General features: G+C 36.8%; 1 protein-coding gene and 1 pseudogene across 1 annotated transcript in view; one reads left to right on the forward strand and one right to left on the reverse strand.

Moving 5' to 3' along the window:
* LOC145287808 (uncharacterized) overlaps positions 1 to 22,500 on the reverse strand; it is a 213,837-nt gene that overhangs the window by 170,714 nt on the left and 20,623 nt on the right. The gene's annotated exons all lie outside the window — the stretch shown is intronic.
* On the forward strand, positions 19,107 to 19,225 carry LOC145288287 (5S ribosomal RNA; annotated as a pseudogene).

Here is a 22,500-nt window from a genome sequence, read left to right on the forward strand (position 1 = left end):
ACTGAGACATGCGCTTGTGAGTATTTTGTATTTTTTTTTTCACTTCTTGTAAGTAAAAAAAAAAAAAAAAAAAAATACGAGCTGAGACCGAAACCAAAATCTGAAGAGTAAAGTACGACAACCATTAGGCCAGCTTGACACGATCTTTAAAAAACTATTTTCAAACCTACTTATTCTTAACATAAGTAATTTGTCATTCGCGAAGCAGTTGACAAAGAGATAAAACTCTGATGACCCGCCCCCAAGTGCCAATTTTTTAATTTTACCCCCCCCCCCCGCAGGTATTTTTTTTTTTTTACGGATGAAATCCGATCAAAATTTTTCCACATATCTGAATGCACTATATAATAAATTTCAAGTCTGTAGATAAAAAAATTTTTGAGTGTATAGGTTGAGAAATGTCTTCACCCCCCCCACACACACACATTCTCACTTTTATAGATATAGATTATTTAATCACGACTAATATTAACGTAATTTAACATTCCGCTGTTTTCTATTTATTTCAAAATTGTTTATCATGCAAATACGGCACACCCGAGGCGATAAACCAATATAAATTGTGTATTCATGCAGTACGGTTAATAGAGCAGAAATAAAAAAACAAAAAACAAAACGTACACAAATAACTTTTATCAAACACAAGAAAATTTTATTTTTACCAACTTGTATAATTTTAAGACATAGAAACTGATTGCAAGGCATATCACTTCCGAGTTTCTTATTGTCACTATTACTTAGCTGGACAAGAGTAAATATATAATTGCGATCGATTTTGTTTGGACATGATAACTAATCTGATAAAAAAAAAAAGAAAAAAAGAAAAAGTGTTATCCTACTGGTAAGGGGGAGAAGCAGTCGGGCGTAGTCGCATGTTTAAAACAAGTTCCTGATAAACCACACCCTTGTAAGACACTTTATCAAATCTCCAATACTAACGATTACTACGATATTATCCCATCCATTACTGTAACCCTTATCCCCGAGTGGCCTCCGGGTCTTGATAAGTGGTGACTACGATGTAAAAAAAAAAAAAAAAAAAAAAAAAAAAAAAAAATTCGGGTTTGTATTACTATACACATAGATACGAAAAAGTTGCCAAAAAAACAAACAACTATACAACCAATTAATATTATCAAATGCAAGATAAGTTACTTTTCTACCTAACCTGATAAGTTTGTAGTGTTTTTATTTAATTTAAAATGTTTATTCGAAAAACATACAGAGTTCATCGGCATATTTGAAAAAGACAAATAGCGGCGAGGTCTCCGTTGAATACGTTAAGTTTGGGAAAATGAGTTCAAACTAAAAAAAATATACAAAATACTGTTAGAAACCCACTCAATATATGTTACCGTGACATAGGCTGATATATATTGAGTCGATTTCTAACAATATTTTGTATATTTATTTAATTTGAACTCATTTTCTCAAACTTAACGTATTCAACAACAAACACGCCGCCATTTATCTTTTTCACCACCACAACGACAACAAATCCATTTTTTTTTTTTCATTTGTGTAAAAGTAAAAGTGTGGTTAGTAAGACCTTCCCTACCGCGTCTAAATTGATAGACCGCCCGTTTCACTCTGGTTTGTAAAGGAACTAGGGTTTCGCAGGGTGCCTCTAAGTGGGGGAGGGGGTCCTTTATATGGGAAGAAAAAAAGACAAGGGGCAAAAATACTACACTTTGATTATGGTCTGAAGGCCAAGGCAGCATGGTTGTCGTGGATAGTTTTGAACTAAATTCAGAACTGTATTTGCATTTAAAATCTTTTTACGTCGCCGCAAATAGTAACGAACGATTAGCCCAGTGGCGGCATTCAAAAACCCACTAACCTAGTTTGTCTTAAACCGGTTCAATATTAAAAAGAAGAAGAAGAAAAAAGAGATAAGCGATATCTATTTTTTCTCCTTCTTTTCCTGAACAAACAGAGTCCACAAATCTCTCGCCCCCACGATGATTAGCCTCGCGAAGGCAGAGTCAATTTTCTGGGTCTAAGTGTGCTGTTCGCACTCGTTGAAAGGCACGCAAAGTGTTTTCGTCAGACGTCATGTGCCTTTCCAAAGATAACAAGGTCGAAAAAACCCGATTAACTTGACTTGCTAATCAAATTGATAGCAATAATATGCAACAATATTCTCATCATTAACTTTTCTTGGCCTTTTTGGTCAAGATCAAAGTGTAGTATATGTTCTTCAGATGCTGCACTTCCATTTCTTGTTCTCTTTCGGTGGAGGAGAAATCCTTCACGACTGAGACAATTTTTATTTTTGTACCTTTTCTCCACGTTAAAAAACGACCCTGGTGTCTAACTCTGTCCCGTGGGGAGGCATAGTAAATAGGTACTATCATTAGAATTAAACGGAAGTGACCGTCGACATGATTTTCTGTGATCAATCATTTAATCTTTATTTGCGCTTTAATTTTGTCTACGCACAGAAATTTTCACTGTTGTGCTAAAACCATTACTTCTCGTAGACCTTTTGTCTCCCTACACGACGAAACACGTGTCAGTGGATAATTATATTTTAAAACCACACACACACACACACACACACACACACACACACATATATATATATACATATAACTACTTCATTTACTCACATAAAATTAATATACGAAAGTATAGATTTATGCGTAAACTTTAAGTATTTACTTCAAAAGTGCTCAATACGTAGGTAGAGCTAGTTAATAATTTATAAAATGTATATGGCGATTAAGCTACACTGAATATTCGGCGTTTCATCCACTCTAGGATTCGTCAGGCTTATGCGCGAATTTTGTGGTTGTTTATCGTTTTTATATGCTCCTCTTCTATTGAGATTTTAGTTAGCCAATCAATAGAAGAGGAGCAGATAAAAACGATAAACAACCACAAAATTCGCGCATAAGCCTGACGAATCCTAGAGTGGATGAAACGCCGAATATTCAGCGTAGCTTAATCGCCATATACATTTTATAAATTACTATATATATATATACATATATATATATATATATATATATATATATATATATATATATATATATATATATATATGTCATTCACATACAGTACTGTTTTGTTGAATCACAACTCATCAGTGCGGCTAGACTAGCACCTTTCCCAAGCCCAAGAGTGAACATGAACCATCGCGTTAATAGTCGCCAGTTCTAACTTTCAGCCCATGGAATCAGTGCTCGGAAATGACCTCATCAAATGTCCATTAAATAACATTCGTCCATCGCTTTTACAGTGTTCGAGCTGTCTGTTTATTCACACACACACACATACACACACGCACACGCACATACACAGCTCATCAGTGCGGCTAGACCTCAAGCCAGGATCGAAACCCGACCGCCCGTACGACAGTAAAACCTTCGAACCATTACGATCAACGGCAGCTGCTGTTTTGACATCGTCTGAATACCTAAACTCGATTTGTTTACACAAAGAGCATCGCTTAATATGCTAATGGTATATCGTGTATCACTTCCCAATATGGTTAACTCAAGATAGGGAGCATTATAGTCATCCACATATAGTACTGTTTCGCTGTATCACAGCTCATCAGTGCAGTTAGACAGGCAAACTACCTCAAGCCAGCATCGAAACCCGATCGCCCGTATGACAGCCAAGGCTTGTTGCATTATATACTTACTTTATTGGTTGACAACATGGCACCAGCAGGTTTACTCCACACTCATCCGATATTCTAGTTTTATTTTATCCAAATAATAAAGCTAAAAATGAATAATAATAAAAACAACAACAAAAATACCGTCCTTTCACCACCATCCCTCGCTCTAAATGGAAATACTTATGACTAAATACCTCCATTGTCTATTTTTTAAAAGCTTTTGCTTGCGGCATTCTTTTTGATACTCTCGTCCAGTTCTTTAACGTTTTTCCTTGATTACTCTGCACTTCGTTGTTTTCGTGCGACGATTAAAGGAAAGTATTTCGTCTGTGTTCGAGTAAAGGTCATTTTCTGGCAAATCTTTTTCTTTTTTTCTTTTTTTTTTTTCGATTGGGGACATTTTTAATGTTTGTCTTGTCTATGGCGCGCCTTTTGCGGAAGATGGATACCACTCGAAAAATACAAAAAAAAAAAAAAAAAAAAAAAAAAACGGTTTTGCTTTCTAGAATGTCCTCACATGGAGGCAAGCAAAGAGATTCCTCTATTGTTTTTTAAGTGTAAATCCAATGTCTTTTCTTTTTGCTGTTATACGAATTGCATACGTGTTTTTGTGCAACGTTGACACATCACGGACTAGAAACAAAGTAAAGGCGCGAATAGAGTTTCATATAAAAACGGAAACTCCCAGAGAAAATAAAACGAAATACGAAACTAGTACGATAATACATAAACATTCTTATAACTAACTAGCATAGGTGCCCGGCGTTGCCCGGGTGTTTGGAGGGGTATGTTGAGCAAAAAGAATAAATAAATAAATAAATAAATAAAATAAATAAATAAATAAAATAACGATCGATTTTTTTTTAACTTTGACCCCTATTATGATCCCTTAACATTTACTGTTTTGGGCTCAAATCGAGTTAAGTTAGATTCATGTCCAAGGAACCTATATCTAAAATTTCAAGTGTTTAAACCAAAAATTGTCGGAGGATTTTTGTAGAGTTCTCAAAGGTCACATCGTTGAACTTTGACCCCTTAACAGCCAAATTTCTGGCCAAAAACCAATCACATCGATTTTCCCAAATCTTGGTACCCCGTATATCAAATTTCCAGTCTGTAGACTAAAAATTGACAGAGTTATTGCGTAGGGAAATGTACACAAACACACAGACAGAATGACAGACAGACACATACACACAGGCACCTTCACTTTTATAGATATACTATCATGGTTGCCCGGCGTTACCCGGGTGTTTGGCGGGGTATGCTGAGCAAAAAAAAAAGTCAATTTTTTTAAATTTTGACCCCTATTATGACCCCTTAAAATTTATTGTTTTGGGCTCAAATCGAGTTATTAAGTTAGACCCATGTCCAAGGAACCTATATCTAAAATTTCAAGTGTTTAGACCAAAACATCAAAGGTCACATCGTTGAACTTTGACCCTTTGGCCGAAAACCGATCACAGATTTTCCCAAATCTCAGTACCCTGTATATCAAATTTCGAGTCTGTAAACTACAAATTGACAGTTATTGCGTAGGGAAATGTACACTGACACACAGACAGACAGACACACACACACAGACAGACATATGCGTTCACTTTTATAGATATATACATATAGATAGATTTGTTTAACAAAAATATATACGTATACATAAATATATATGGAAACAATTTTGTGTTTACTATAAACTTTTTATGCAAATATTATGCAAGTATAAATCATGTAGAATATCTGCATGAATATAATTACATGTAATAGTTAACTAAAGATGATTATCTCATTAAAAACGCGAATCAACTAATAAGGAATTAATTAAAATGAATGTTTAAAAGAATATGCAAATTAGCTAGATCTTTTTCTAGTGAATGCAATTCCACAACCAATTTATAAGAAAATTGTATTTTCTTTTTAAATAAGCAGAAAAGAGGCTTGCCTTTTTTTCTGTTGTTTTGTACTTCGGGCCAGGATTATAGTGTAGTATCTGTTCCGGCAAATACTGCAAGCAAAGACCAGATGTGAGGGCAACCCCACAAAGCTGACCTTTAACCAGCTCCCATTTCCCACCTCTCGGGAGCTGGTCCCCTTTTTCCGTCCCTTCACTCCTCACATTAAAAATCAGCTTTGTGCCTAATTTGCTCGGTGGGGGAGCAAATAAATACTCGGCCTTCAGGCCGGGATCAAAGTGTAGTATCTGTTCCGGCAGATACTGCAAGCTATGACTAGCTAGGACTAGCTATGACTAGCAAAGACCAGATGTGGGGGCAACCCCACATGCCTGACCTTTAACCAGCTCCCATTTCCCACCTCTCGGGAGCTGGTCCCCTTTTCCCCTTCCCCCTCCCTTCACTCCTCACATTAAAAATCGGCCTTGTGCCTAATTTGCTCGGTGGGGGAGCAAATAAATACCATCTGTTCCGGCAGATGCTGCACTTAAGATAATTTGTACCAGTCAATGGAGTGGAAACCCTCTATACTGGGACAATTATTATTTTTGGTAACCAGAGTGCCCCCTTTTTGCCTACTTTTAGGGGAGCTGGTTTTTACCTCACATTAAAAACGGCCTTGTGCCTAATTTGCTCAGTGGGGGAGCAAATAAATACCATCTGTTCCGGCAGATACTGCACTTAAGATAATTTGTACCAGTCAATGGAGGGGAAACCCTCTATACTGGGACAATTATTATTTTTGGTAACCAGAGTGACCCCTTTTAGGGGAGCTGGTTTTTACCTCACATTAAAAACGGCCTTGTGCCTAATTTGCTCAGTGGGGGAGCAAATAAATACCATCTGTTCCGGCAGATGCTGCACTTAAGATAATTTGTACCAGTCAATGGAGGGGAAACCCTCTATACTGGGACAATTATTATTTTTGGTAACCAGAGTGCCCCCTTTTTGCCTACTTTTAGGGGAGCTGGTTTTTACCTCACATTAAAAACGGCCTTGTGCCTAATTTGCTCAGTGGGGGAGCAAATAAACACCATCAAAGTGTAGTATCTGTTCCGGCAGATACTGCAAGCAAAGACCATATGTGGGGGCGACCCCACATATAAGACCTTGGTCAATGTAGGGGTAACCCTTCATACCAATTGTCACTATCCAGCTCCCCTACTCTCCGGGGAGCTGGTCCCTATTTCCCCTTCATTCCTCACATTAAAAATCGGCCTTGTGCCTAATTTGCTCAGTGGGGGAGCAAATAAATACATCAAAGTGTAGTATCTGTTCTGCAGATGCTGCACCTAAGATAATTTGAACCAGTCAAAGGAGGGGAAACCCTCTATACTGGGACAATTATTATTTTTGGTAACCAGAGTGCCCCCTTTTTGCCTACTTTTAGGGGAGCTGGATTTTACCCCACATTAAAAACGGCCTTGTGCCTAATTTGCTTTGGTGGGGAAGCAAATAAATACATTAAATAAACAGAAAAGAGGGTTTTTAATATGAATATCGGTACATACAAACGAAAACCGAATTTATAGGAGTATATATATATTAGGTCTATGACAACAGCATATTCTTTTCATTGTTTTGACTCTCGAGTATATATCTTACACAGTTAAACACAATTAATCAACTGAGGATCACATCACGCTACATAAAAACATATAAGATATCAATGGATATATACCTGAGAATCAAAACAAGGAAAAGAATATGCTGTTGTCATAGCCCTACTAAAAATTAACATGCACGAAGGAATCAAAGGCAGACGGTAGATTTGAGACCTTTTTTCGGTTGTATAGTTTTTACCGCCTCCAAATTCGGGTTTTCTTGCATTTACCGACCCGCAGCTTCCACGAAGTTTCTCGGGTGTATTCGACCGTTGACAGAATAACCGGAAGCGTCCAATCGCGAAACATTAAACCGCTACGAGAAAACTACAATGCTAAAAGAGGAAAAATATGATAATACAATAAATAAAATTACAAACATGTATTTAACCTAACCCTAACCCTAACCTGCGTGATTAAAAATATTTTTTTAAACTCTTTCAATTTATAAAAAAAGTAGACATCATAGACTCGTATTTGCTAAAAACAGACAGCACGTTCGTTAAAAATTACGGAATGCTCGGCCGATCTTTTCCGGTTATTTCCGTCAGCTGCCGAGCGAGCCCGAGACAACTTCGTGGAAATCACGGGTTAGTAAATACAGAAGCATCAAAATTAAAATTGGTACCGCTCTAAAACATTAGCACCACAATTTTTCTAATATACTTTTATCGAAATATTAGTTCAATTAAACATTTAACTTAGGAATAATAATTACAGTAGACATTTTTTTTAAATAAAAGAAAATTAAAACAAACAAAAATTCTTTTAAATGAAATAGTTTTCTTTTATTTAAAACTAGCCTGGCTGCCCGGTGTTGACCGGGTGTTTGGAGGTGTGTTGAGCAAATAAAAAAAAAAAAAGTGGTGGGAGACAGGCAGGCTCGAACCCGTGACGCGAAGGCGGAAAAGGAAGTGAAAGAAAATCTAACATCATACCGCTACTCCATGACGCAACCGGAAGTTTGGGACATTATAATTCGGCAAAATCAATCAAACTCGCAAAAATGGCTCGAAAAAAATAAAAATAATAATAATCCCGCCTTGTAGAAAACCGCCCAGTCGAGGGTGAATGGAATTAATGTTTTTGTCCAATTTTTCGATATTTCTCGTCCGAGACGTCGAGTTTCAAAATGATGCCGATCTCGCGAAAATCCATCGGCTCTCTCGAAAGTTTTTGGCATACATACATACATACATTTTAACAGACAGGTGAGATTTATATTATAGCTAATCACGGAATATTTTTATTTTTATTTCGTTCCACTTTCATTCAGTTTCCAGTTTTACGTAAAACTCTATTCGGTCACCATTTTGTTTCTAGTATTTCATTTGGTCAATTACATTTTGCTTGGCCTATTACGCCCAAGTGTTAAACTAGTATTTTGTTTAATCTATTACGCTTAAATTTTAAATAATATTCCGTTTGGCCTATTGCACTTAAGTTTGAAATAACATTTTCGTCAGTCTGTCAGAAGAACTAGAAATGAAAGAAAAAGTCTGAGCTCGTCTGAGCTCCAATCTCTGCCCCTCCCTCACCAAGCTTTCACGATAAACACCCGTGTAGCTGAAACCACTGTCAATAATTTCCCCCACTCTTTATCTGTACCTAAATCAAAACGTAGGTTCCATGAACAAAACTTCTTTCTTAGAACTGCACGCATGTGGAACTCTCTAACGCTTGCCTGTTTCCCTCCTGATGTCTTCAAGTCCAACATAAACAAATTCCTGATAAACCGCCCCCTTAAGTAATGACACTTTATCAAATCTCCAATACCAATGAATACTGCAACACTATCCAATTGATTACTGGATACAAAATAACCTTTAATCCCGAGTGGCTTCTGGGCCTTGATAAGTGGTGACCTCCATGTAAAAAAAAAAGGTGGCCGACATTATTGTACGTATGAGATATTGGCAGTTGAACTAGAAAAAGTAGAGTATCGAAGCGATAGCTGCTTTTGATCAGATAAGCGGATAGGAAAATAATTGTTTTAATTAATGCGTAGTCGCGATTTTATCTTTTTGGGAAGGGAACACGTAAATAACATACCTCTCCAATACGTTTTCAAAAAAAAAAAAAAAAAGAAGAAAAAGTTGACTTGTGGCTGGCGACTTAAACGTGAAGCGCTTTATACGAACGCTAAAAAGCAAATGACTAAAATTACTACACTCTTTCTTTCTCTGCCCGTAAAAAATTCGGCTTTATCTTCACTCTACAAAGCAAGAAACTTATTTTTTTTACAGAAACATGAAGTAAAAATATTTTCCAACCTATAAAAATCGTTTCAAGCTCTAAAAAAAGTAACACGTACAGGTGAAAACAGTAAGCCGACCGAAACTACGTTAGAAACTTTTATAAAGAAAACAACCAAAATCTAGACAGACGGTTGGTTGGTTGTTTTTGTTTTACGGCATGTCAACCCTTTTCGGGTTATTTAATGCCGAATCCAAAGATTTTGAAGAAAAAAATTTTAATAGAATATATTTGTTGTTTTCAAGTCGGTTTCTATTTAACCCATAGTTGGAACCCTAACAGGTACTACCACTCCGGGTCAGAGTGGACCTGGGAGCAATGGTAATTAAAGGGTGGCTCCACACTCCTCAAAGACCGCAAGCTGGGGCCTCACCACTGGATATGGTTTAAGGTCATATCCAGGACCCCCATTGAGGGACTTTTACCCTCTGCAGGGAGGCAGTCGGTGTATTCTAATGCCCCACCGACAGGGCCCTAGACAGACGGAGATTCTTAAGCCGGCACCATCTGAAAGATATCAGTATGTGCGCTCATCAGCTCCTATCAAAGAGAAAGGTGATGCCTGGGAAGGTGGCCTTATGTGACTGAACAGGACTCTACCTTAACTCAACAACAACGAAAACACAGTCGGGTTGTTTGCTGAGAACGTGTCTTCGTTGTTGTCGAGTTGAGATAGAGTACTGTTCAGCCCACTTTCTAACTCGTGTTTGGGTAAAAAAAAAAAAAAAAAAAAAAAAAAAATATCTTGAGCAATTAGTAGCCAGATTAATTTTTTTTTTTTTTTTTTTTTTTTTTTACAAGGGATATCAAGGCCCGGAGGCCACTCGAAGATAAGGGTTATTGTAATACGATAGTAATTAGGACAATAGCGTATTAATCGTTAGTACTGAAAATTTGGTATAATTACACCATTTAAGTGACTGGTTCAACAAGAACTTGTTTACATTAGACTTGAAGACGGCAATATTGTAGTCAGCAGGGAAGCAGACTAGCGGAACAGTTCCACAGGCGAGCAATTCTAAGAAAGAAGCTTTGTCCATAGAATTTACGTTTAGGTTAGGCACCAATAGAGACAGGGAGAAATTAATGATAGCGGTTTTAGGTAGACGAGTGTTTTGTATGAAAGTTTGACAAAGGGAGGACAATAGATTGAAGCTCAGACGAGCACTTGGCATGAAAATATGTTCATAGAGTAAATAATAGTGAGTGTTTGGCAGTGTGGCATTGTGTATGTGTGTGTTGGTTTACCTTGTTCTTGTTCTTGTGTGTATTGATGTGTGAGAGTTTATGAAGCTGGTATGCAAATCCTTGCATCCTTTTCTTTCGCGATTTATTGCTCTGCCCCTCGCGCCGTGTTGGTAGGAGCTGATGAGCGTACATACGAATATCTTTCTTTTGCCTTGTTTGGATTGATTATGATTTATAAAAATTTTTTTTTTTAATTTTATGTAATTCTAGTAGGTCCACTCACAAAGGCGTTGCCTTTTCTCTTCGAGAAGGCGTTACTGTATTGGTAATCGCCTGAGGCGCATATTCCATGGAATGCCGACGGGGCTACCTAGTCAACTTTTGCAGGATCAGATTGATCCTCCTCGAGATCACTGATTTTTCAATCCCATTTTCAGACTGTGTGCAGTCAGCACCAACCCTGTTCAGGGTTTAACCGGCTTCCTCCAAAGGAGGAAGTTTCATGGGAGTATAAAATTCACAAGCGGTCCCCACTCGCATGTATATCCCTGTTAGGGGAGGTGACGACGTTAGGTTTTTGCAACTTTTTGCAGGGAGGTGTCGACGTCCTCGTACATGCAGCGCCTGGACTTACCAAATTGGTCACCCATTTTAGTAATAGACCAGGCTCAACGTTGCTTAACTTCGGTGATCTGACGGGAACTGGTGTGCCAACGTGATTATGCCGTATATTTTCCGACTCTAGGTGTTTGTATTATTACAGTAATATTAAACTTCTTTCGGGTATTTGTATTATTGCAGTTGTATTAAACTTTGTATAGATGGTCAAGTAAAAATATTTGCATTTTGTCGCAGTGTATATAAGCCATAAGAACTAACTTGTGAAAAAGAAAATAGATTGTAAGCATATAATAGCCACACAATATAAACTACTTAGACTTTTGGTCAAGATGAAAGTGTAGTATCTATTCTTCAGATGCTGCACTTCCATTTCTTGTTCTCTTTCGGTGGAGGAGAAATCCTTCACGACTGAGCCAATTTTTATTTTTGTACCTTTTCTCCACGTTAAAAAACGACCCTGGTGTCTAACTCTGTCCCGTGGGGAGGCATAGTAAATAGGTATAATAGCACGTTAATAACATGTTTCCCGATCTTTCCAGCCATTTTTTTTTTTTTTTTTGTCTTTCACAATTCATTTCGTATTCTTTGCTGATTCGGTCGCCATCGTAACGTCGTAGCAACAAATACTGAACATGCTCCGTTGCCCCGTCGATCATTGGCACTTGCAATCATGAGATGTTTGCTATTTTATCCCGCGGCGAATGAGTCGTCACAACCAAGCATAGCAATTACTTCGCCGCCATTGGCGTCGATCGCAGATTTGTTTGTAAAATGAAATCGTTCCAATTTTGCGTTTTTTTTTGTTTTTTTTTTAAATCTCCTTTGTATATTTCGTCTCGTCTTCTCTTTCTATTCTCTTTCTAAAAGTAGCCCGTATATATTATAAGTAGCTGGATACAATGCCGAGATAAGCAGAGAGCACATACAGCACCTACGTTTTTGGCCAAATAATCCTTCGACCTTCTTGGACATGACTGAAACCACTATCTTCAAAGAAGACCAGAGGATTGGTTAGCGAAAACGTGGCGAGACAACAATTATGGAAGGCAGTAATTACTGGGAATAAGTTACAAAACTCAGCAATCCTATCCCATCGCGGTTACTCACATGAAGAAGGCCAGAGGATGAATTGGCCGAGAAGTAGTGAAGCAACAACAGCTATGAAGGTGCTGATAAAAGTCGGCAAAAATAATGAATGCAAAAACAAAATCTTCATACTGACGGAAATTTGCGATTATTTCATCAGATATGCATATTCAAGCGTGTTTTTTTTTTTAAGATTACAAGCGTAATAATAACTAGACTTTAAACATGGTTCCTCGTTTCCTAATATTAAAAAACAAAAAAACGTAATAAATCAATATTTCTCGTTTGTAGACAGTTTTCCGTCTCATTATGTTTAGGCCGCTAAAGTGCGGTTTTACCCATATGTTTTTTTTTTTTAGGTCAGTGTTAATCAGCTGATCTACAGTGACGAGTGAAACACACACACACACACACACACACACACACACACACACAAATAAGAAACGAAAACAAATAGATCGGCGCGAAATGCTTATTCGAACGAACTCAATGGATTCAGAAATACGAGACACAAGAACTGTTTATCGAAATACCAAACAAATAAACATTAACAGCGGATCACGTCATTTTGAATAACTTCGTTTTTTTTTGTTTTTTTTGTTTCGATATTTTTATAAATCAATCGTTTGACAAATGTCTATGGTAATTTTTGGGGGTGGGGTGGAGTTTAGGATGTATAAACAATGATCGAATGGAACGACGGCAATCAATAAAGAACTCCCTGTTGATTAATTCACAGGTGATCGCTTCATTTTCTCTAAGAGACAAAACACATTAGCAGTTATATATATATATATATATATATATATATATATATATATATATATATATATATATATATATATATAGGTGTGTATGTGTGTGTGTGTGTGTGTGTGTGTGTGTATACACACATGGCTAGGAGAAGGTTCTAGCTACTGATAAGTTGTGATACACCGAAACAGTATTGTATTTTGATGACTATATATATATATATATATATATATATATATATATATATATATATATATATATATATATATATATATGTATATATACTAGCGGCCAAAAATCTGGGACAGTTTAGTCTTTTTTCAGTTTCTCCAGAACATTAGGGGGGGATTACAACTAAACTTGCACTCATTTAACATATATCTTATGTTGATACACTGTATTAAATACATTTCAAAGGATAGAAAAAAGAACATTTCAAATATTTTTTTTAATTAAAGTGGCCAAAACCGTGGAACAATACAACAAATAATTAATTGTGGATTGTGTAGTCAGTTTCTCTACTTTTCTAAGTACGAAAATAACGAATAAGTCGATTACGTCACTTTGTAGTTATTGCAGCCGGTGCCACCATCATTATGACACCTAAAATTTATACTTCCGTCAAAAAATCAATTACTAAACTTCATTGTGAAAACCATTCAATATGGAAGATAGCTGATGACTTGAAGCTGTCGAAAAGTAACGTTGAGAGAGTTATAAAGGATTTCAAGAATACTAGGAAAATTCTACCACCGAGGAAAAATGGCAGACCTCGAATAACTTCTCATAGACAAGATTGATTGATTAAGAAGATGGCACTGAACGAAAGGTTTCAGACAGCTGCCAGCATTTCTCTTGAACTACATGCCTATCATGACATCAAAGCGTCTCGTAAAACAGTATCAAGACGCCTGAATGAAATTTGTCTGCTTGCGAGATCACCAGCTAAGAAACCTTTGATAAACAAGAACAATAAGGAACTCAGATTAAGCTTTGCTCAAGAGCATGTGTTGTGGACAGATGATCAGTGGCGAAGTGTATTCTTTTTTATGAAAGTAAGTTTAATGTATATGGATCTGGCGGGAAGAAATTTATAAGGAAGTTTGCCTGCAAAAGATTTAATAAAAGATGCACGAAGAAAACGGTCAAGTTTGGGAAAAAACGACTGATCTGGTCCGTTCAACCACCAGAGTTAATGGAACAATATACAAGAACTTGTTGAGAGATCATGTTATCCCAATACTTCGAAATTCTGAGTGTGAAAAACCTATTTTCATGCAGGATAACGCCTCCTGCCACAAGGCTAAGCATGTAATGGAATTTTTGAATGAGCAAAATGTGGATGTTTTGGATTGTCCTCCTCAAAGACCGAACCTAAACCCCATTGAAAACCTATGGTCTACTTTGGGGAACCGTGTGAGTGCAAGAAACTATCTCAATACTGAAGATTTGTTGTTAAAACTTAAAGAAGAATGCGCGAAAGTCTCACGTGATGAATGTCGCCATCTCATTCAATCTTGCAGTAGAAGGTGCGCCGCAGTTATACAAAATAAAGGCGTGTTCACTAGATATTAAATGTGTGTCCACCAATTTTGGTATTTTGATGTTTCAATGTTATTATTTTTAAATTTATTTTCTTTGTCCCACAGTTTTGACCACTTTAATTAAAAAAAAAAAAATTGAAATGCTCATAACGTTTTTCTATCCTTTATAATGAAGTGTAATTAATGCAGTGTATCAACATAAGAGATATGTTAAATATGTGTAAGTTTAGTTGTAATCCCCCCACCCCCGAATGTTATGGAGAAATTGAAAACAAAATTTAACAGTCCCAGATTTTTGGCCACTAGTATATATATAGTGAAATCTCTAGATACGAAATTAATTTGTTCTGGTTTGGATTTCGTATCTTGAAATTTTCGTATCCTGAAAGGCGTTTTACACGTAAATCGTCTAATCAGATCCAAGTCCTATGAAAACCTTCATTAAACCTATAAAGTTGAGTTTTTTTTTAAGATAAAAAGTAAGCTTTAAATATCAATATCAGTGCAACAAAATCAATCCTCTATCCAAGCTCGAACAGGGGATCATTCGATCTGTAGTTGAATGTCCTAACACCAAATTATATCTCTAAATTATAATAAATCTGTGTTCTTTTTTTTTTTTTGTTTAAGAAATGATTTGCTGATATTTTATTATCACTCTTGGCTGGTGTAACGTAAAATATTCCCCTATAAAAAATTTTTTTTTTCATCTATAAAAGAAGAAAGACTATTTTGAAGATCGGATTTTTCAATTCCCGATACTTATCAGATGAATTTTCGTACAAAACATATCTAAGAACACTGCCAGGTATATGGATTACCTTTGTGTGAAATGTGCAAAGGATAGGAACAGCCGTTTCAGAATCTATGAGGAGGGAACTCACACACACGCACACAGCACCCCCCCCACACACAGTGACTTTTATATAGTAGTAGATATATATATATATATATATATATATATATATACATATATATATATATATACATATATATATACACACATATATATACATATATATACATAAATACATATATATATACATATATATACATATATATACATATATATATACATATACATATATATATATATATATATATATATATATATACATATATATACATATATATACACATACACATATATATATATACACATACACATATATATACATATACACACACACACACACACACACATATATATATACATATACACACACACACACATATACATACATGTATATATATATATATATATATATATATATATATATATATATATATAAGGGTGACCCCCCCCCCAAAAAAAAAAACGGCCCCCAACTCTAATTAGGCCCCGTTTCTTAGTGTTTTGTCCGAATGAAATGAAACTTTGGTCATAACTAGTTTATTATATTCAAAACATCACATCAAAACACAAGGGTCTTTGCACTTTTTTTCTCCGTTCTACAGCATATGTTCTAGATATACTGTCTATGTTTTTTGTTTTGTTTTTTGGGGGGGTTGGAATCGGGAAAATCGGAAGATTTGGGGGTATCGGAATCGGTATCGGTATCGGAATCGGAAAAATTGATGTCTATTTTCCGATGCCCAAACGATTCTTTTAATTGTCTTTTTTATTTGATTTTGTTGTAAAATCTTCCATTGCTGGTAATAATGATAAAATGATAAATATTCATTGCTTTTAAAATACCAGTAAAGTAAAATCGATAGATCATCCCCCACAAGTGTATTTTGACGCTTAGGAAAACATCTGCATATTTAACACGTGTTTTTACGAAAATGGGGGGGGGGAATAACAATCTTATAGTAAAATACTTAGAGATTTATAATGAATCGGACTCGGAATCGGTAGTTGTATCGGAATCGGGAAAAATATAGGACTTGTCCCATCACTAATATACATATATATATATATATATATATATATATATATATATATATATATATATATATATATATATGTGTGTGTGTGTGTGTGTGTGTGTGTGTGGTGTTATATATACATATGTGTGTGTGTGTGTGTGTGTGTGTGTGTGTGTGTGTGTGTGTGTGTGTGTGTGTGTGTGTGTAAATCGATTCAGACGCGACATGAAGTCACTTGGCGTCAGGAGCTAGAGAAAACGAAAGATAATTATCGTAAAGACAGGAAATACCTCTTGACCTTAGTCTTTAAAAACTGACAATATAAATAGGAGGAAAACAGTCAGCAAACGAGCTAGAAAAAAAAGGAAGCAGGAAATAAATCAGACAGTTCTGAAGAACACATTTCATAACAGTACATGTAGAAAAAAAAATGAGACTAGCAACATCACGTCTGTGAGAGAGAAGATTTTCGGACGGTCGTATACGGTGGATCGAATTACACGCATAGCAGCGTGTTTTAGCTGTAGCCTAAGAAACTGCTAATTGACCCCGAGTGTAAAAGTCGGAATGCGACCATATTGTAGCTGGCTTGGGAAATACGTGTCAGGCGGATTTGGGTGGAAATGATCGGAAATAATGGTTTTCCTTCAATTAAAAAATATCGTGTCAAATTTCCATATGATTTTTTTTAACACTAACGGACCCAACAACGTGTTGGGTCCTTAGTGTTAAAATGTGACTACTACGTTATATGCAAAGATCTTTAGAGATTAATAAGTGCCAAACATCCCTTCACATACACATGGAAAATGTTTATTTGCAATATAGATTCAATTTCCCAGTGGATTAATCCATGATATACGGAACGATACTAGATGTTTAAACATTAGACGCCAGATTACAGATAAAAAAAGAAGAAGGTTTTTGTCGATCTGGCTTGCTATTTTGGCAGCGTGCCAAACTGTTCCATATTATAGATTGCTGCCCAATTATTGCGCAAGATTTCCTAATGTTCTATTGGAAAGGCTAACTAATTCGATCAACATGCGTCATCAACGGTTGTATCGAAAACGCGCCAAATCTTCAACCCAGACGAACATTTTTGTAGATTTGGACCGCCGCTCTATTAAAGGTGCAGTTTAAGGACGCTATATCTGTATGACGTTTTGTCCCTTTATTCCCTAGTGGGAACAGGCATTCTGCACTTCAATTTCTTGTTCTCTGTCAGTGGAGGAGAAATCCTTCACGACTGAGACAATTTTAATTTTTGTTCCTATTCTCCACGTTAAAAAAACGACCCTGGTGTCTAACTCTGTCCCGTGGGGAGGCATTGTAAATAGGGACACCTACGCTACATAAAGAAACGAGTATCAAAGTAAGACAATGTCGATATACAAAAAAATAATTTTGAATTCTAAAACTCAATTATGCCCTCTCGACGTACATACTCTCGATTAACCGAACAAGTAACAAAATTCCACCCCTTCACTGCTGAGGTCTCTAGATAATCGAAAGCCTTCTGTTCTAATAGTTTCCCTGACTGTATTTACCTTCAGAAGGTTAAATGTAACGCAAACAAATATATTTTGTTACTCCCACAATCCTTTGTTAAACATGATCCCACTTAACAGCCTTTTACGTCCCAGTGGCAATATGACTTGTTTGGGCTGCAAAAGAATTTTAAAGCACTGTAGAACAAAATACGGAACAAATAAGCTTGAGGCACCCCAAAATGTACCACGATGAAAAGGAAATGTTTGTTTTTTTTTAATACCAACGTTTTTTTTTTTTTTAAATTTACTTTTGCCTTCTGGGTTTATAGCTCTAAAACCCGACGTTGTCCGGGATAAAGGCGTAATATATTTCTATTGATAAGTAGTGACACATTCGTAAAACATGTTAGGCGAATTTATTTGCTGAAGGAGACGTTATACCCTCAGCGAAAATAATGACCATGCAAAGCATAATTATACGAAGTAACGTCACACATAACTGTGAAAAATTTCCCTTTCTCTGTCTGTGTTCCTAAAACTCAACACCGTTTCCATGAGCAAAGTTTCTTTCCTAAAACTGCCTCTCTGATGAACACAATACTGCGGGGTTGCATCCCAGCTGTGTACAGCATAATCATTTTTAATTCACATGTTAACGAATTCTTGTTGAACCGCCCTTTTATAATAATCAAATTCTCCCCAGTTTCGACCACCGTCGTTAAATATCACAGCTGTCTTACCATTCACCTTGCAAATTAATAACTCTTTATTCTCGAGTAGTTTTTGAGCCTTAATAGGAGGTGAAACATTAGTAATAAAAAATTAGGCGAATTTGTCAGCTGAAAGAAACTGGATTTTAGTTTTAAAAATTCCCTAACGATATCACGACGATGTGACACATAATTATGAGGAGCAACGCCATGTATAACTGTCTGTGAAACTTTAAACAGTGTCGTATGTAAAAATGTTATCATAACTACATTACAGATTTATGTTAATTATATCAGTAGAAAAAAAAACTATTTTTTAAATAGTTTTACGCGATGTTGCATCCTTGACGAAGATAATAACCATGTAACACATAATGATAAGAAGCAATGTCACGCATCGCATACGGCATAATCACGTTGACACACCAGTTTCCGTCAGATCACCGAAGTTAAGCAACGTTGAGCCTGGTCGTTACTAAAATGGGTGACCAATTTGGGAAGTCCAGGTGCTGTGTGTAGGAGGACGGCGACACCTCCCTGTAAGAAGTTGCAAAAACCTAACGTCATCATCTCCCCTAACGGAGATATACATGCGATTGGGGACCGCTTGTGAATTTCAAACTCCCATGAAACTTTCTCCTTCGGAGGAAGCCGGTTAAACCCTGAATAGGGTTGGTGCTGACTGCACAACGTCACGCATTGCTGTCAATAAACTCTCTTGTCTTCCTTTGTATCTAAAACTAAACAGTTTCCACCCGCGAAGTTCTTAAAAATAGAACCATTTTCATTACTAAGCGTGCAGTTTAAATGGACGTATCTTAAGAACAGTTATTTTTTCTTTTTTCTTTTTAGTTACGTTTTATCCTGATTTTGTACCTATTTACTATGCCTCCCCACGGGACAGAGTTAGACACCAGGGTCGTTTTTTAACGTGGAGAAAAGGTACAAAAAAAAAATTTTTCTCAGTCGTGGAGGATTTCTCCTCCACCGAAAGAGAACAAGAAATAGAAGTGCAGCATCTGAAGAACAGATGGTATTTATTTGCTCCCCCACCGAGCAAATTAGGCACAAGGCCGATTTTTAATGTGAGGAGTGAAGGGAGGGGGAAGGGAAAAAGGGGACCAGCTCCCGAGAGGTGGGAAATTGGAGCTGGTTAAAGGTCAGGCATGTGGGGTTGCCCCCACATCTGGTCTTTACTAGTCATAGCTAGTCATAGCTAGTCATAGCTTGCAGTATCTGCCGGAACAGATGGTATTTATTTGCTCCCCCACTGAGCAAATTAGGCACAAGGCCGTTTTTAATGTGAGGTAAAAACCAGCTCCCCTAAAAGTAGGCAAAAAGGGGGCACTCTGGTTACCAAAAATAATAATTGTCCCAGTATAGAGGGTTTCCCCTCCATTGACTGGTACAAATTGTCTTAAGTGCAGCATCTGCCGGAACAGATACTACACTTTGATCTTGTCCTGAAGGCCAAATCCTGATTTTGTAATCCAAAATCATGTTACCCGAAACTGGATTGCCCGTATTACTCGGAAAGCCGGGCGCCCCAATCCCCGCTAAATATATATATATATATATATATATATATATATATATATATATATATATATATATATATATATATTCACAGCCACATACAGTACTGTTTCGCTGTTTCACTGCTCATCAGTACGGCTAGAAAAGCAACTATCTCAAGCCACGACCGAAACCCAAATGGCAGTCGACGCTTCTAACCACTGCGCTATTATGCTGCTGCTATGCAGACAGTGAATTAACAATGTTTTGACATTGTTCAAATACATAAGCTCAACTTGTTTACACAAAAACCATCGCTTAATACGTTAATAGTAATTTGTATATCACTTCCCAATATGCTCAACAAAAGATAGAGAGCATTATACAGGGTGTCCACAAAATTTGGCTGAATTATGTAGCCAAACTTTGTGGACACCCTGTAGATTATGTACCTGACTTTGTGGGTACCCTGTAGATTATGCAGCCTGACTTTGTGGGTACCCTGTATATATATATATATATATATATATATATATATATATATATATATATATATATATATATAAATAAAGTGTCAGGTCATGTCATATGCTACTGGTACCATGTAACCCAGTACTACCTGCCTCATGGTCGGGTCACCGGCGACTAAACTGGTTCCCCCACCAGACTTGTTTGGTGAGGAGGGCGGCTAGTCTCCCTGAAGGATTAAAAACAAGACCTTCCAAAGGGCGAATGAACTCTTTTTCTGGGTCAACGGCCAACTATCACCGTGTATATTTGTGTGTGTGTGTATATGTTTATTGGGGTGGAGAGGGCTCCCGTAGGCCGTGGTGAAGGCAACCTTTCTAGGAGAAGCAAATCTCTGATTTAAAAAAACCATAAAGCGGGAGACCAGTACCCGCATTAAGCTGGTCTGCAGTTTAATTTGTTGCTGGCTATCTTGCTCTTGCTTGTTGCTGGATCTCAACATTTTGAACCGAGAGAGAGACTTAGCTGTCGTACAAAGCTAAGACTCTGTAACATCATCTTTGTATAGATACTCTCTCAGGCATTTGGGCTCATGGATTTTAAATGTATGAGGGAGTGGCACTCGTCTGACAAGACGTTGCAATCATCATATATATATATATATATATATATATATATATATAGGTAATTCCAAAAGTAAACTCTCCTAATTTTTAAACTCAAAATGTTGAAAAGCTACGAAGACGGGAATGGTACCATTAAAACCAGCGACCTTTTGTGTTTAAGAATTTATTTTTCGATATAGTCACCACGATTCTTAATGCATTTTTGACAGCAATGAACGTTGTCTATGCGTGGTCGTCCGGAGCGTACTTTGTAATACGAGGATCGTATCACTAGTAAAGCAGCATATTTGTTCAACTCAAAATTTTGAAGAGCTACGAAGACGGGAGAAATACCATTTAAACGAGCCACTTGTTGTGCTCCAGAATGTATTTTGCGTTATAGTCACGACTATTCCCAATGCGCATTTGCTGGAAGCATCTCTGCTTTCTGACGCACGTTCATGACAATGGTTGCTTTCTTAAAGTTTTAAACCGTCAATATCTGCAACGGGGAGATGAAATGTTCAGGTCATGGATGCATAAGTCTAATCATTATAACAATGCAATTTGCAATCCACTCTTATCCACTCAAGCGGAATAAAAAATAGGAGGCATTACATTTGGAACGCCCCTTCGTATTTATATAGTAAGATTTTAAAATATATACGGTTGTTTACTATGCAGGATTTTATAGTGCCTCATTCTCATAAGAAAACGCCAGGCTAATGCATAGAATTGATGTTGTGATCTTCCAGTACGTGACCTACCAAATGGTTTCAAAGCTAATATCTTATCTCCTCAAATTAAGTAATCCCTATATTAACTAACCCTAACTTTAACCCTAACTAACCAGCTGCGGTAATTGTTAGAGTTAGTTAGGTGAGTGAGAGTCACGGCCAGTAGACCACATATGAAATTAAAATTCATTCGCTAGATCACATATTGGAAGAACATCCAATCCTGAGACGATATTCGCGGACAAAAGTCAGATTGGCTCCAGAGCAACGGAATCGGCTGTAGAAGCTGCCGATGGCTAAGTGGTTAAAGACAAAAACTGACAACCTTGGTGTACCAAGTTCGAATTCAATCGTTTCAGATACACACTTTCAGTTAGGGATGTTGGCAACCTTAAGGTGGTTACCTTACTAGGCAAGAATCCTAACGGGAAAGATATCAAGGTGAAGAATACCAACTAGAATTATCTG

This window comes from Euprymna scolopes, chromosome 11, assembly GCF_053919585.1.
Source record: "Euprymna scolopes isolate OS-2025 chromosome 11, ASM5391958v1, whole genome shotgun sequence".
Classification (NCBI taxonomy): Eukaryota; Metazoa; Mollusca; class Cephalopoda; order Sepiida; family Sepiolidae; genus Euprymna; species Euprymna scolopes.